This window comes from Pan paniscus, chromosome 2 (genome assembly GCF_029289425.2).
Source record: "Pan paniscus chromosome 2, NHGRI_mPanPan1-v2.0_pri, whole genome shotgun sequence".
Classification (NCBI taxonomy): domain Eukaryota; kingdom Metazoa; phylum Chordata; class Mammalia; order Primates; family Hominidae; genus Pan; species Pan paniscus.
Window position 1 is genome coordinate 171,247,216 of NC_085926.1, and position 17,199 is coordinate 171,264,414.

Consider the following 17,199-nt stretch of genomic DNA (forward strand, 5'->3'; position numbering starts at 1 on the left):
TTTTCCTTCTCCCTCTAAATCTTCTCGGAAATTCTGCATATTGAAGCAGGTGGCTCCTGGTACGAAATCTCTGGATACATTTGGCTTGCCAAGTTTTGCTCTTCGCTGTCCCCTCCCGCTTACAGAAGCATCTGTGGTGCTTTTCATTTTGGATTTACATGCAGGAAACGTATATATGTTTATATACCGACCGCATAATATATAAATACATATACGCGTGCCCAAGCGCCTGGTTTTCGTCTCTCCTCCCCACGAAGCGGAATGTTTTGGAGCCGATGGATAACAAGAACACTATTAACATTCTTTTGAGCCTGTTTTTTAAAAGGGGGAGGGAGCGTGAAGAATTGTTTAACATTCGGCTATCGTTTGGCTGCACACTAAGCACCACGAAGTATTTATGGTTGCAGATCAGGTGCAAACGGGGCTTAGAGAGAAAGGTAAGGGAGCTTCCTGCGTCCGCCGAGCTCCGGCGTTTACCTTAATCCCGGGGATTGCCGAGAACTTCCTATTCCATGCCTCTCCTTCGCCTTCCCCACCTTCCACCCACCCTTCTCTGCTCTCTCTCTTCTGTAAACTCAACCCTTTTCCAATCCCATTGGGGTGGGGGTGGGGGGTGCTGGAGGTATAATCGTCTATTAGAGTTTAAATGCGTCTCTCTTTCCCAGGCTAGTAACTGAGTTTTCCAATAGCCTTTCTGGCGGTTTTAGGAAATTGTGTCCTTTATAAAAAATAATGCTACCTAAATAAGTGTTTTAAACATCTGAAGATGCCAGTCCCTCACCCTATCCTCTGATGAAAATAAAAGCAATAAAAAATAATGAACTTTAATAAACTGGGTGGTTTTTTTTTAAGCGTTGGGGTTCATGGAAGCTCCCAAACGCTTTTTTTCATTTAAAAAGAAAGATAACCAGCAAACAAACCAATATCTCAGGAGTCCACAGTGGAGGAGATTCGCCTTCCGTTTCTGCATAAAACCAATACATTTTACTTGGAGGGTAATTTGCCAGAGTTGAGCGACTCGAAGCCGTGTCTAAATAAGTACATGACACTAAATTTCCTTTTAAATCCACCTTTTACACCATGGCCAGTCGCTTGTTTAACTCCCGTTCAAGGTACACGGTTTTCAAACGTGACCTTTTGGGGAGATGTGGGAACTTCCCCTCATTTCTTCTTCTGTGCCTCTAACCTCTTTCCTCCTCCGCGCGGCATCTCCAGCCCCGGCAGTTTGTAAATTGCCCGTTTTGCCCACCCTCCTGGTGGGCGTTCTCTCCCCCACTCCACTCCTGCCCCCTCTGTCCTTTCTTCATTGGCGTCTTCGGAGCAGATGCATCTTCTTTCTTCTTGGGCTCACTCTCCCGTTCCCCCGTCAGTCCCCCCACCCGCGGCTCCCCACTTGCCCCAGCTCTCCTCGCCGCTCCTCCCCGCCTCCCCGCGGAGGGTTGACCCTTCAATTCCGAGTCCCGGCCTGTGGGCGGGCGGGGGAGCGCCGCGGCTGTAAGCCGAGGATCAGGCGGCGGCGCGGAGAGCGCGCCCGGGCGGCCAGCGCCGAGCGCGCGGAGCTGGCGTGGGGAGACACGGCAGGAAAGGCGAGCCGGAGTGGGTGATGAGAGGCCGGGAGAGCCCGTCCGAGCCGGAGAGACCGGAGAGAAGGGAGCGAGCGAGTGTGCGGCGCGCACGCTGCCAGAGCCCGGGCGGAGTGCAGTCGCCTCCAAAGCCTTAGAGCGGCGCCCCAGTCACTGCAGCTCTTCACCCTAGAGCTGTGCCCTGGGACCACAGAGACCAAGAGCATGGAAATCGGCTGAGAGGTACAAAAGAAATAAGGAACAGATTACGAGAAAGCGGGGAGGGTTTCCTGGCGAAATACGGAGGCTGAGCAGATGGAGGAACAATGCCGCCTCCAGAAGAAAACCCTTGCCTGAACCCTCGGCGGAGCGCAGAGGAGCTGCTTTCAGCCTTCTGCTCTCCCCAGGCCCTCCGGCTAGTTCTGGGGTTGGTTCCGCCGGTTAGTTTGACAGGGATAAGAAAGTTGCTCTTCTTCCCCACAACGTTTCCTGCGAGGTGGTTTTCAGATCTGTGTGTTTCCAGTCAAGATGTCACTCCCTAGATCCCCCGCGTTGAGCAACTAATATATTATGCATTATTGGGCAATAAACTCTCCTGGGAAGAGAAGGTATTCCAAACATTTAAACCGTTCTCCACCGACTCCTGCCCGCCTCAACACAATGCCTTGTGAGTAGAAATGAAAAACCACCTGAATTTAAAATTATTTAGGTTGAGATTTTGCATTGGGAATAATTTCTTCCAGAGGAGGTTGTTAGTGTGTTATAGAGATGAGGCATATTACATGTCCAATATTTGATTCATTTGTGATAATTCTAAATCATGAACAGTTGGCCTCCACAAAGGTACTATTTCTTTTTGCATTTCCAGGGCCATAGTGATACATATAGCACTTGGGAAACGTGAATTCGTATAGTTAACCCAGTATCTGTTACTCTGCATTTTTACAGGTAGTTAATATACTCATTTTCCCTCTTTTTATACTCAAACTCCGGTAGACTATTTTTGCTTAAGTCAATTGAGTTGTCATGCTGTACATGAAAATTACAGGGTCTTAATGCATTTCTCACAATTAATTGTGCTCAATTATTAATAGGATCATAGATATTAAAATGTCACTGAGAAAGGGTATGTGTACCTATGTTTGAGTGTAAAACCTATAAAATGTCTCAGCATTTCTATCAGCCATTGTAACCTAGCAGAACACAAGGTTTTTGAAATGAGCTCAGAAGCAAGGGCCATTCATATATTTAAAATATTAAATGTTAAATGCAAAAACATTAAATTTACTGTGCCTCTGGCAGAGAATGAATCTAAGTCTACTTGCACTGCAGAGTGATTGAGTGATTCACAGAGAAAGTGGAAGTTAATCATTACTCAGGCCTTCTGATTACATGGTTTGATTAAAAGAAGTAACTGTTTTCTGTAAGCCTGCTATTCTGCAGTTAGTCTTCCCAATCCTCTTAACATAAGCAGAAATTGAGGGAGTCAATCTTTCAGCAGATTCTACTAGAGTTCCAGTAGTGTGGAGTAAGAAAAGCTTCTTTAGTTCCCGTCCTTCCCATTGTCTCCCTTCTTCCACCCCCAAAGTACTTGCTGTCAATCTTTTCTTTATTCCCTCAGTATAGTTTTATTTTGTGAAATTTTCCACTTACATTTAGTAATAACATATTTTCAAATGTAAATGTTTGAATGGCTTTGAAGTTGAAGGTGAAATATACACTTAAAGAAGGTAGGCTGAGAACTCCATTGGTTTCATTTGCAGGGTGTTGGAAGGCCTGATGACCCTATGCATTCCTGGATGACTTTCTTGGATCACTCTCCAAAGTCTCTTCCAACTCTGAAATTCTTATATTTTATTCTGCTTTTACTATTTTCACATGGTTATCCAGTGGCAGGATCTACATATCCCTTCAAATTACATTAAACTAGCTGTTTAGGGTTTTCTTTATAGGATAATTAAGTAGCTAGAACTAGAAAATACAGTTATAAATCTGAGATCTGAGTTTTTAATAAAATTTTTCACATACATTTTAATGCTATTGACAACTTTTTGTGAGACAATATTAATACAGATATAGCTTTGAGTGACGTATCTCTCTGGGTTTTCATGTATTGAAACAGTTTTTAACATAGTAATGGTTTATCTTGATAATTCTTTATTATTTTTACACAAAGGAGTTATTTCACAAATTACCTAACAAATACTAATTTGTAGTTTTTGTAAGCAAAACACAGTTAAAAGTAACAGTAGTATTAGAAACTGCAGCTGTGTAACATATACCTTTGCCACATTTTAAAGGCTTAGTTTTTGAAGTGAAGTTTGCAGTCAGTTTCCATCTTACTGGATTGTCAATAGGAAGATATGATTTTTCAGTTATGTTTTAATTATCTGTAAATGAAATCACCAAAGTCCAGTCTTCTAGACTTAATATTATTATTATTTCTGAAATATAGGTATGATCTTATTAACATTGGCCAGTGGCTCCTTATAGATTATTACATGCCAAAGTCCACAACCCTAATGCCACTCAGTGCTTTTCACAATTCATTCTTAAACCTCCTTATGTAGATTAAAACACTGTCCTCCTGGCCCCCCTTCTGAATTCACTCTTCAGTCCATTCACAAGACTCTTAATTACTATTTTCCCCAACACTACATACCATTTTAGGATTTTGTGGTTTGCTTATGCTAATCTTTCTTCATTGATCCATTCCCTGCCCCTCTACCCCACCCCACCAAATATACACCAATGATAGGACAGAAAAACATTTTAGTTCCTTGGGTGGTCTTTCCTTCATCATGATGCTTCCTTCCTGTACCCTTACTCTGAGCTCCCACAACACAGTATTTATACTGGGAGTAGCCCACCTTTCACACTTCTAATGGTTGGCTTTCTCACTGCACAGTGAATTGCCAGAGATCAAAAGACATGCCTGATTTATCATGTCATTCGGAAATGATAGCTTACCTTTATGTCTGAACATAGAGTCTACCATAAATTAATAGTAAATGTATTATTTATAAATATATTTGGCTATGAAGTAACAGAAAACTTGGCTAACCGTGGATTAAGCAAATAAAGCTTTATTTATCTCACATAATAAAAAGTCAGGAGAAGAGAGTTGCTTAAGCATTTTATCAGACTTCTATTATCTCGAAACCTTTCTTCTCATGGGCACAAGGTCACTGATGTGCCTCCAAACTCGTGTCTGTCTTTGGGGCCCAAAATGGGGGAGAAGAAGATAACGGTATTCTACCTCAGGGTTTCTCAGCTTTGACACTGTTGTCATTGTGGGCTGGATAATTATTTGTCTTTGTTATGGGGAAGTGTACTGTACATTATAGGGATGTGTAGCATCATCCTTGGCCTCTATCAACCAGATGCTGGTAGTGCACCCCACCCCCACCTCATCATGACTATCCAAGTATCTCCAGACATTGCCAAATGTCTCTAAGAGGTCAGATTGTCCCAGGTTGAGAAGTATTGCTCTGAGATCAGAAGGAAGGAAATTCTCTGTTTCCTACTCTTCCCTACCCCTGTTTTTTTTGGTTTTGTTTTGTTTTTTGTTTTTTTCCCTGCATTATGGTGGTGGCAAGGATCTTTTTGATTTTTTGCTTAATAAGTGGTAGAGGACACGTGATGAGATTTAAAAAACAAATAAGAAGAAGGAAGAGGAGGGAAAGAGGCCAAACAAGGCTTCTCTGAGCGTTGTGTCTTTTTTTATGGTGTGAACATTCTCCCCATAGACTTCCATTCTCATATCACTGCCAGACTCTGTCAGCTGGCTACTTCTAGGTAACTGAGAGGTTGGAAGATAGATTTTTAGGGTGACATTTTACTACCCTCAACAAAATCAGAATCTTCAAGAAAAGAAGGGGATATTGATTTGGTTTTGAAAACTTAGTGTTTGCCGTGATGGCAGAGTGAATGAATACATAAAATTCGTCTAAATACTTCAGAAAGGAGAAAGAGTAAACACAAAATAAACATCCATCAAAGAGGGTCGATATAATTTTTCCACATGCTAAATGTTAATAAAGTAACCAGGGTAATACTGTGATATTTTTCCTTTTGATGATATTTTACTTAGAAAATACATGGGCAGAATGGAAACATATAGCGCTTCATAACATTTTTCTCTGCAGATGGCATCCCTTCTCTTCCAGTCTATTGAATAAAGCAATAGACTTTGCTACTGATACTTACCAATTATTTCGTAATCACGGGAGAGATGTCAAAGGAAATAAAAATGCAGCTCTATTGTTTTAATATTTCTTTCTAATGCTTGTATTTAGAAAGATAACACATGCTAGTGAATGCAGTAGGTAAAATAATGGATTCTGGTACAGATGTGTTAGCATGGACTATAGTAACTTTAAGATGTGTTGCTTATCTACCTACCATCTACCTACCAATAAGTACTCTTGGATTCTATCATAGGAAATAATTCTGCCTTACAAAGATATATTAACATTGCTATGGACGACCAATGATCCAGTCTGATTGATTGTAATCTTTTTTCTTCCTATTCTTGTTTATATTTTCTGTAAGTTCGTTGAATGCAAATTTTTGCTCAACTTTATATAGAATATAGAGATATAAAATATGGTGTCTGTTAGGAAGCTTTTGCCTGCAAGTAAGAGTACCCAATTAAAGGCTTTAACAAAAAATACATTCATTATCTCAGAACCAGATTCTGGAGGTGTGCTGATCCAGGGTTGACTAACTTAGGAGTTCAAGGATGTCATGGCTGTGGTACGACTTCACTGTAAATCTCTTGAGTCTTTATCTTGGAAACAAGATAAACAATATGGTTATCACAGAGCCAAACATCACCTCTTCTCATAGCCCCACTCAAAGCAGAAATGAAAAAGCAGTCTTCTTCTCATGGATATATCTCTTTATCTAGAAGGAAACTTTTCACAGAAGATATCAGCAAACTTCCCTTTATGCCTGAATGACTAAAACTATGTCACATTTCACTCTTAACTTATAACTGTCAGTGAGACAATGCATTGTATGATTGTTTTTGATCATCATGGTCGGTCCCTTGAGGGCTGGGGAAGAGGTCTGTTTTCCTGGGGACTTGGCTGCATCACACAAAAAATCAGAGCTCTGTTAACTGGGAAGAAGGAGGCAATAACTATCTAGGGCTCCTAACAGGGAGTTCCACAAACAAACTATCTATCCTTCTCAGATCTCTTAAAATATGGAATGCCTATGTGAAAATTAAATTCATGAAAAAATAATTACATGGCCTTTGAATCCATGGAATAAATGGTGTATATGTCTGGCTGCATGCTTCTGATGTAGAATGCATGCTTTCATGATGTTACAGAGTGTTTTTTTTTAAATAGAAACTGAATAATTTGAAAATGTAGGAATGTGTCCTGCGTAAAATTACAAATACTAAATTATACTATATTACATGTCTAAATTATAAACCTTGCTTTGTCATCGTATACCTATCTATATGATCATATAATGTAAACCATAGTTAAATCAGAGGATGTCCACCTTACCAAACAGATCATGTATCCTCATCTATGTTTGTCATATGATTTCACCATCATAATTCAGAGATAATACGAGAAATGACCGAACCCTTTGGCCAGTTACTCTCATAAAGAAGGACTTCATATATGCTTTGCACAAATAAAAATTACTTCTTTGTTTCTGATAACGGTTTATTTACTTGAGGGGCTCAAGGGAGGGATCTAATTTTCAGCTCACATACCAGTGAGCATCTCTCTCATTGAACATTATGACTCATTTTTGTAAACAAGGAAAGCTTTATTTTCATTCTTTTGCCTGACTTCATGGAAGCTCAGAGCCAATTTTGTGCTCAATTGAAAAAGATGTCCTTAATCATCTTCTTTTACTCTGCTTTATTATTTGGATTCATTTTTAAACTTTAACTTTGTTTAAATATTTGATTATTTTGGAGTTTTTTTAAATCGTAGCTGCTTCAAATTATTTTTTAGAACAAGAAATGATGTAATGAATACATGCACAAACAAATGAGTGCCATCGCGCATCACTCAATACATGTCTTTTTTTTCCCTGAATGAAAGTATGTTTGGAAATTAGACGATACTATGTTTGGTAAACTGCTGAATTTGTGGCATGAGAGGAGCAATAGGTACAATATGGTGCAATAGGATTTCAGGGAAAAGAGATAGCAGTTGTGCTTGAGTTATTTTTATGGAGATACATATTGTAGTTTGCAGACAGGTGGGAAACTAAGGCAGTGTAGGTGAGATAAAATATAAATAAATTGAATTCATTATATTTATTTTGCTGTATGAGCAGATATAAATTGTGTCTCAACTTTATTTCCCTCCAGTTTTAGAATTCTAATAACCTCATTGCAATAATTCTTTCTTCAGTATAAAGGATCCAAAACCACAATGTAAAGGAAACATAAACTAGGAAAAGAATGGGGTTGATATCTCTCTCTGTTTCAAAGCAACTTTTGTGATGGATGTTGGCAATCTTCTTGGCTTACCTTCAGTATGTTAGAATGTGCCTTCTGAGCATCTCATCATTCCATTGACAATGCTCTATTTTCAGGCTCCATGCCTAGAGCTGTTTACACCACAGCAACCACCTCTGAACTGGGCTCCTCGCCTCCAGGGGAATTGATTTTTGAATCAAGCTTAAAATGGTAGTTAGTAACTCCATCTGTGTTTAGGGTCAGGAACAGGTGCTTTTCCTTTTTGCTTTAATGGAAGATATATTTGAAGGTGGAAATGTAGTGAAATAGAGTTTAAGTAGATCTATATTGTGGTGGGCACTCCTACGTCAGGTGATGACCATCATGGAAGTATGTTTTTGAGTATCTACCTGAACCCTCTTATCTGGACACAGTCCAGATGATTAGAAGGTTTATTTCACAAATCCATTGTGAATTCATTATGGTTCATAGCAATGAGCCTAAGCTACTGCAAGTTCCTGAAACCTCTGCTAGGGAGTTAAATGTTTAATTATATTTAATAGACCGTATTTTATCAAAACCAAGGAGCACTGATTCTAGAACACTGCATTTTATTCACACTGTGGAAAGAACACCCCAGTATTAATTCCACAATCGTTCCCTACTACTTAGAATTTTTACTTTATATTTCTATAAAGGAGGATTTTTAGACAGATATAGATTTTTAACATATATCCATCTTTTACATGAATAAAACATATATTAGCAAGATGCATTGGCTTAAAAATTTAAAAAAAATTTATCCTATTCAGAACCTCTTCTGAATCATTTTTTGACTCATTCATAGCCATGTTTTTCCACAGAAAATAGTATGCATGTGTTGATGATGCACTGTTTTTGAAGGGCTGCGCGATTGTCTCCAGAATTTAATTCCAAACAGCTGATACCTTCTGAATGATTTGATCCTGGTGTGTTGTTGATTTTACTAGAATGTGACAATGGAATGTTTTCAGACAACAACCGGAACTCATTTGCCTTCCTTAAATTGTCCTGAACTGTCAGGAGTGGTGGTTGTCTGGTCATGCTAAGAAGAATAAGAAGAATACAAACAATTTTCACATATATAGTCTATGGCTACTATGCCTCCACTACTGCTTGGCCATAAGAAATTATAAAATGCACCTTGATTTCAGATATGTTAAAGGTGTCAGAGTCAATGAAATATGGCAACTTTAATTATACATGATCCTCGTTTTTTAAACAAACTAATACCATAGCGATAACTAATTAACCAAACTAATAATCTCCAAATAGATAAGAGAAATTATTGCATAATTCTTAGAAAGTATGATTAAAATATAATCCTATCTCTTTTTTTTCTCTATTTGCCCTCCAATTATGTAATATATAAAATATAGCTAGTCTTAAGAAAAGAAATAATAGTAGGATGAAAACAAATGAAGAGAACTAGACCAGGAACAAAGAGACCAATGTCTGGGGAGCAGACTCTTCTAGTAACTCTCTGTGTCATTTCTAGTGATCCCTTCACTCTAGGCTTTGGTTTTCGTGTTTCAAATGTATGTTTAGGTTAATTAAAATTAAACATGTTTCCTGGCTCTAAAATCTGTTTTGGGTAAAGATAATCAGAAATAAAGTCTGTAATAATATATTACACATTTAAGTTAGTATGATATAAATACATAATAGTGGAGGGATGTACTATAAGCTGGTAAGCTTAAAATATATAACATATATTATATAACTTTAAGATTTATTGTATCATATATAGCTTTAATATTTTACATGTTTTGGGAGACTTGTCCATACATATCTTACTTGTTCTTTAAAATAACTGTTAAGCAATGCAGAAGATTCAACAGAACAAAAGTAGGATTTAGGAACTCTTCTCCTCAAATATACTGGATGAGAAAGATTACTAAATAAATCACAGCCAAATAGCGGATGTAAAAGTGGGAGGAGGCAAGAAGAAAATGCATTTTCCACCAAGAACAAAGAAAACTTATGCAAGGAATTAACTATCACTATATATGTAAATGTTCTTCTTTAAAAGAATTATCAGTAAGAAGCAAGAGAAAATTGACAGGTAAAAATGAAGTTTCCCTTTTTAATTTTATCATTACTGAACCATATTTTATGATTCAGTATAAATTGGCGATGTACTATTTTATTTTATATGTATATTTATATATGAATATATCTATGAATCAAATATATATATGAATCACATATATATGAATACATATATATGAATCACATATATATGAATATAAGATATATATATCAATATATATGAATATATATTGATATATATTGAATTCATATATATGTATTCATATATATATATAAATCAAAGGAAGAGAAGCCTATAGTTGGACCAGTCAGATGCTACTATTTGTGGATACATCTTGACAGTTCTTACTGTGCATTTCCACAGACAACAGTGTTTCTTCCCTGTATTGTATTTGAAAATTGCCACTGCTCTTAAGTGGTCAGAAAGCTGGGCACTTACTTTTTGACGAATAACAAGCTCTCCAGAGGTGTGCCACTCTCCTTTCTTTCGTTGTAGCTGTAGTCACCACAGAGAAAACACTGTGTTGCTTCTCACCTACCTGCTTTGCTTAAAAAGTGAGTTGATTTATGGAGCATGAAGAAAATCCTTCTTTTTTATTTTGGCTAGATATTCTTGAAGTTCTCTCATAATACAATTAAGATATCAAAAACATGATATAGTATTACTGAAGTAAGTAGGTTTCTATAAAATTATTAATTAAATTATTTTAATCCTCTAGTTGTGTCACTTTGTCCTTAAGAAAAATATTCAAGATACTAGGTTTCAAGATGGAGAGTACTATTTAATGGCTTAGAGTCCCAGATCATTAAATAGGGTTCAGAGATTATATTCATATTGTAATCACATCTTTATGACTAAATGCGTAGAATCATATTTTTTGACCTAAGGTGGTTTGTAAAACATATTGTACAAAGGAATCATTTATTTCTCAAAACTTTAATAAATTTTCAATGGTCTTTCCAGCTGAAAAGCTGAAAGGGCCATGGTGGGTTTTAGATAACATAGGCCCACTTCCTTAGTTTACATGTGACAAAACTGAAGTCCAGAGGAAAAAAATGATTTGCTTGTTTATGCAATGGTAGAGCTGGAACCTGATCTTCACATAATGCCTTCATGCATTAGTTTTATTTAAAGAGCAGTAATACATACATCGGCACCATATATTCTGTATATAAGTTACCATGATTACATAATTACTAGAATTTTAGAAGTATAGGTAATAATCGCCAGAACTGATAAAAAATGGGAGTCATATTTTTAGCAAAGTTAGCGGAGGAGATATTATTTAAAGGAGATGAGGATATGAATAAATAGAGAAGAGGGAGCAAGCATTGCTTGCATAAAAGCAATAAAAATCAAGACTAAGATAGGCAGCAGGGGCAGTTGGCCATTCTAGATTCTTTCAAAAGTAAACACACACATACAAACACATTGAGAAATATCATTGTAGAAAGCAAAGAAAAATGCTTATTGAAATCATACATCTTATTTTGCATTCAGTATTTTGGTTTAGGGCCTCTGCAGATTAGAAATAACAATTATACATTTATTTTGAATAAATAGTCCTCAGAAAAATTGGTTCATATTACTCATATCAGAAAGAGTTTGCATCCACTAAAAATAAATTATTTAAAATGGAACGTATGATTTTCTGAGAATGTCTGTTTGTGACACTGGTTGATACAAAATCAAGCTGAGATTATTTGATTGCCTGTCATCAAATGAGAAGATTCTTCTTATCATTTTTTTTTTTTTGAGACAGAGTCTCGCTCTGTTGCCCAGGCTGGAGTGCAGTGGCACAATCCTGCCTACATATGGTTCTCTAGCCCGAGCACTCTTTCCATAAGAAATACTAGAAACGTTCTGCCTCACACAATATGTCTTCTTTTCCATGCTCCTTTTCAACATGGTGCTCCAAGCAGTCCCTCCAGATTTGATGATTGCAAGACAGAATGCCTATTTGCTTAAGGGAGAGAGAATCTAGTTGGTGCCAATCTGTCTTTTAATGCTCATTGGTCATACTCACCATCACTTAAAAATTTTTAACATTTTTAAGGTCTAAGGGGCAATTTCAAGAGAGATGTATTCTTCCGTTTCTACTAAATTCTATGTAAAATCAACACATCCCTCCTGACTCTCCTTGAAGTCACTCTCCATAAAAACAGCAGCTCATTCTGGGAGTCAGTGGCTAGAATAACCAGCACCTGGAGATTAGGGAGGGAATCTTTCAGAAGAGCATAAGCATGTTTTCTATAGAACTCCGTAAACATGGCCTCTATAACTTCTCAAGAATAGGCGCATTGGCTGGACGCAGTGGCTCACGCCTGTAATCCCAGCACTTTGGGAGGCCGAGGCGGGCGGATCACAGGGTCAGGAGATCGAGACCTTCCTGGCTAACACGGTGAAACCCCGTCTCTACTAAAAATACAAAAAATTAGCTGGGCGTGGTGGCGGGCGCCTGTAATTCCAGCTACTTGGGAGGCTGAGGCAGGAGAATGGTGTGAACCCGGGAGGCTGAGGTTGCAGTGAGCCGAGATTGTGCCACTGCACTCCAGCCTGGGCAACAGAGCGAGACTCTGTCTCAAAAAAAAAAAAAAAAAAAAAGAATAGGTGCATTACAACTCTGCCAGTTGTAACTCAAAATACGCTGGGAATAGTCCTGGTATGCTATTTTGAATGTCATTTCTTCACGAGCCTTCTCTAGAACTCCTAGGAAGCCTGAGATTTCACAGAACAGCCTCTCGTGGGACACTCTACCATAGAAATCTGAGAAAAACAAGAGTATGGGGTGGTGCTGCTATAGGGGAGAACGAAGGTATAATCACTGGAAATGGAATAATTTGTTAGAGTGTTAGAAAGAGTATAAAGAGCCATCTTTAACATTGCAATATCTTTTATTTATCCTGCTACACTCAGGTTTGCAAAACTGCCATATGTATACATATATATCAATATGTAAATGTGTATCTATCTACCTCTGTTTATCTTTATTAATTGAAAATTATAGTTGAATGATTGATATGAGAAAGCCTGAGAAGAAACAATCACTTTTCTTGGAAAAAACTGTTCATATTCCATATATACTGTAGACGGGAATGTGGAAAAACACTAGAAAACGTGTCACTGGCCCCCAGGAAAATAAATCTAGCATTCATCTATCAGTCCATATATTTTTTTGCTTATTTTCATGAATATTATTTCTTTCCCCCATTTCCAACTCCTGATTTCCTGTCTCCTGATCCCTGTATCCAGTCAACGATGTCTCTTACACACGTCTCTTACATGGCATCCTTTCTGTACCTAAATCCAGAACCCAAATTCAGGATTTTCCATTGTGCTTTTGAAATGTTGCAAAAGCCTTCTAAATGCAAATATCAGCAACCAACACTCTAATATGAATAAGTTTGTCTGACTATTTCCCTCCCCCATGTGATACTTGGCTAAAAAGAATGAAACATAAAAAAGACAAGTATTGATGGGGATAGGCCAGGAAGATCAGTTTAAACCAAGATCATTGCTAGTGAGAACAAGCCTAGGTTAATGCCAGCTGCTTACTAGAAGGATGTTTTAGGGACCTTTAGGGGGGCCAAGAGGCAATCTCTGGAGAGGGTGGGAGATTGAGGAATTTGGGTCTGGGAAAGGGGCTGACACAAATGAGCAAGATAAGGGGGAAAAAAAACAAACTTGTTCTGCATAATTCTTTAGCTTAATAGGTGGTACTGCTGCTAAGTTAGTACTAAAATTCATGATTCTGTGTGGACTTCACCTCTCTTTGATTTAGTTTTTCTGTCTGTAAAAAATACACTGAGAGTAGTTCTGCTAGTCTATTTTGAGTGTCATTCCTTCACCAGGCTATTCTAAAACTCTAAAAAGTATAGGGCCGTTATGGGAATAAACAAAATAACATAGCACTTTTGCCTGGCACATAAAAATGTTCAGAAGTGTTTGCATTATCATGAGAACCCTCCATACATAAACACAGACACACTGTGCTCACCTACTAATAGCCATTTATCACGTATTTCCTAAGTACTGGGTGGGACGTGGTGCTAGGCACAATGGAGAAGGCAAAGATGAGTCAAACACTACCTCAATTGTGACAGTCCTTCTTTTTTCACCTGGAGTTTTTGAAGTTAAGATATGGTGTTCTACATCCATATTTTTGTTAATGCAGGGGAGATTGGGCTGCTTTTATTTCACTAGCACATGGAAGGAGGGATAAAGCATTTAGAAATGGTGAAATTGGCAGCTTTAGAAAATTCAAGAACTCTATCAGCATTAGAATGTGAAAACATTTGAGTCATAGGCTTGCTAGGGGTGAGTATTTAATAGGTGCCTTTGTAAAATCTCCAAACTAGGCTGTATCATTTTCTATACATGTTTAAATCTCTTAATTACAAAGCAACTTTAATTATACATAAAGTATGCCACTTCAATCATGTTTTAATCACACATAAAAAAATTAAATTTATCCCAAAGTTATTTTCTGCATTTCAATTCTGATTTTTAAACTCTGGCATATTCTGTACCAAAAAATTGCATTAAGCTAATGTTTATGCTTGCACATAATCCCACACTTTCAAGGCAACACTTAAAATATTCAGAAGAGCTTCACAAGAGGGAGTAGTTTAATTCTGTTGTTGACTCAGAGCCATTGTTCTTCACAGTTACAGCTCCGCTGGCATAGGCTACATATGGTCACTTGTTTTCTCAGTGTACAGAGTGATAATGCATTAACATTCTGGCTGGTGGTGGAGGCTGTGCTGTGCTTTAGAGAAATATAGCAGGGAAGATGTGCTGCCTCTTTGGCAGAAAAGAGGGCAAGATCAGCATGAGAGAGCCTGCAGATTGCTATAAACTAATCATTGGGACTGTACACTGTGGTGGCTGACCTAGAAGTCAGATCATTCCCTTACGGAGTCTAAATTTCAAACATTGTCTGTCTGTGAGTAGGACTTACATTGAAAGAGTGGTCATCAGAGAGAACTATGGACCACAGCCACAGAAGGAAGTTTTGCCAGCTTCCTTCACCACTGCCATTCAGAGGTGCTGTTCTGGAGCCCTCGGTTGCCACTTGGAAGAGACTTTTTATGATCCCACTTTTGCTCTAATCATGGCTATGTAGGCCCCAGGTCAAGTGGAGTGCTGGGCTGGTGACTGATGGCCCTGTCGAGGTCCATTAGAAGTAGTACTTAAGTACTTTCTTAGGTCATTAGTATTAGGCAACAAGTATGGGGGATTTTGGCTGGGGTTTAGTAAACATGAGTTTTCTTAAAGCTTTTGCAATTTCCTTTTGTGTATATGAAGTGAGGAAAAAAGGCCACGGAAGATATTAAGCATCTCTTCCTACCCCGCCCTCCAAACCCCCTCATCTCTTATCTAATATTATTCCATGTGGGATTGTGTGCCAAGAGACATTTCCAGTTATGAGGGCTTCTACCTACTTTTTCCTGCTTCTCTGGGTTACATCTGTGGTTGCGAATAGAAAAATTAATACTAGTGGCAGCACCAGAGGGAGCCACTTACACGCTTTTGTTTCAAGCAGTGACGAAGCTGACAGTAAGACTTAAAATGCAGAAATATTAAGATTTAATTGTATTTTCTGAAAGAGAATGGCAGAAAAGTAGATGATATGTAAAATCTGTTAGCAGCAATTCCAAATTATGGGACTAGTAGCAACCACTTTATCTCTCTCACTTGAAATATTTGTGAATGGTAATTGCCTGGCTGCAATCCAGAAAGTAAATCATATTTCAAAATGTAAAATTGTGTTTGGAGCAAGAAGTATTCTCTCTGATCCTGGAATTGTCCCTCTGCAGAATACTATTAGCAAGTTTGCATGTTTGAAACCTATACCAGTTTACTGTTTTTGTAATGTTAATGATGCTACCAAAAATAAAGAATGAGGAATTAAGACTAAAACTTTTCAGATGCACATGCCAGTGCTCAATGCATTCTCTCTCACTCTGACACACACACACACACACACAGTGTGCACACATATTTGCACAGGTGATTTTGCTGTAGAGCATTAGAACCAGGATTTTGTAAGGACATCAGGTAAGCTTGCTCTTGAGTACTATGATAGGGTTGAGAGAATTAAAATCCTGAAAGGAAAATAGAATGTATTTATCTTTATTAGCACACTGACCTTTTTTTTTAATGAGGAAATAGTCAAATGCATAAAGTTCTGAGTGAAACTCTCTTAATTACCACACTGACAAAATACTTCAGGAAAATATATTGATTCCAACTTCTTGGAGGGAAGGTTTCCAGCCCTTCTCTTGTTTTGTCTTGGCTGATTCTAAACCAAATTGTAAAAACACTGGAAAGGAAGAATTGCTATAGTTCTTCTTTGAACAACCACAAAAAAAGCCGTATTCTTAGTACTGCTCAGCCTTCCTCCACCCCACTTTGACAGCATCAGGCATATCCAATAACATACTTTCACAAGAAGGGATTCTATGAAATTAGATGATCTCCTTTGGCTCTGTAATGGTACTTTTTTGGCCTGAGTGTAATAAGGCCCGCAGTGCATAATGCTGACAACAAATGCTTTCTTAGGTCCCTTTCCATGTAACAGTAATTCTCTTCAAGAAAGTAATTGATTAACTGTGGTTTGTGCTACAGATGGAAAGGAGAGAATAAGAAAGATTGCTTGTGCTTGACTCCCTGGCGATATTTATCCTTCTTTTCTTTTTAAGAGTCTTTCCTTCTCTTTCTGCCTTGCCCACCCTAGCCAACATGCTTCCCTCGCAGACTGCCCATTCCTAATCCATTTTTGGGTGAAGTGATGGACTAAGGAAGTTGGGGATGCAATGTGACTGTGATCTAGTGTCCTTCTGCCTGCAGAACTTTTAAGAACACAAATTTGCCTCTGAGACAAGGAAGTTCATATATTTTTTGTTTTATCTATCCATCCATCTACCTATTTTATTTTAATTTTAAAAATGAAACTTCTCGGCCGGGTGCTGTGGCTCATGCCTGTAACCCCAGCACTTTGGGAGGCTGAGGCGGGCGGATCACAAGGTCAGGAGTTCAAGACCATTCTGACCAATATGATGAAACCTCATCTCTACTAAAAATACAAAAATTAGCTGGGCATG

General features: G+C 38.1%; 1 protein-coding gene across 10 annotated transcripts in view; it reads left to right on the forward strand.

The window, feature by feature from the left end:
• The first annotated feature begins 300 nt into the window (after nt 1–300).
• NLGN1 (neuroligin 1) overlaps nt 301–17,199 on the forward strand; it is a 915,231-nt gene continuing 898,332 nt past the window's right edge. For 2 of the 10 annotated variants that reach the window (XM_055110690.2, XM_063602603.1), the window contains exon 1: nt 308–437. The gene's annotated coding sequence lies outside the window, so the exon portion shown is untranslated. Of the gene's footprint in view, nt 438–1,472; nt 2,230–17,199 lie in introns of those variants that run through there. The other 8 variants (XM_055110688.2, XM_008957320.5, XM_055110687.2 and 5 more) reach the window with 7 other exon arrangements.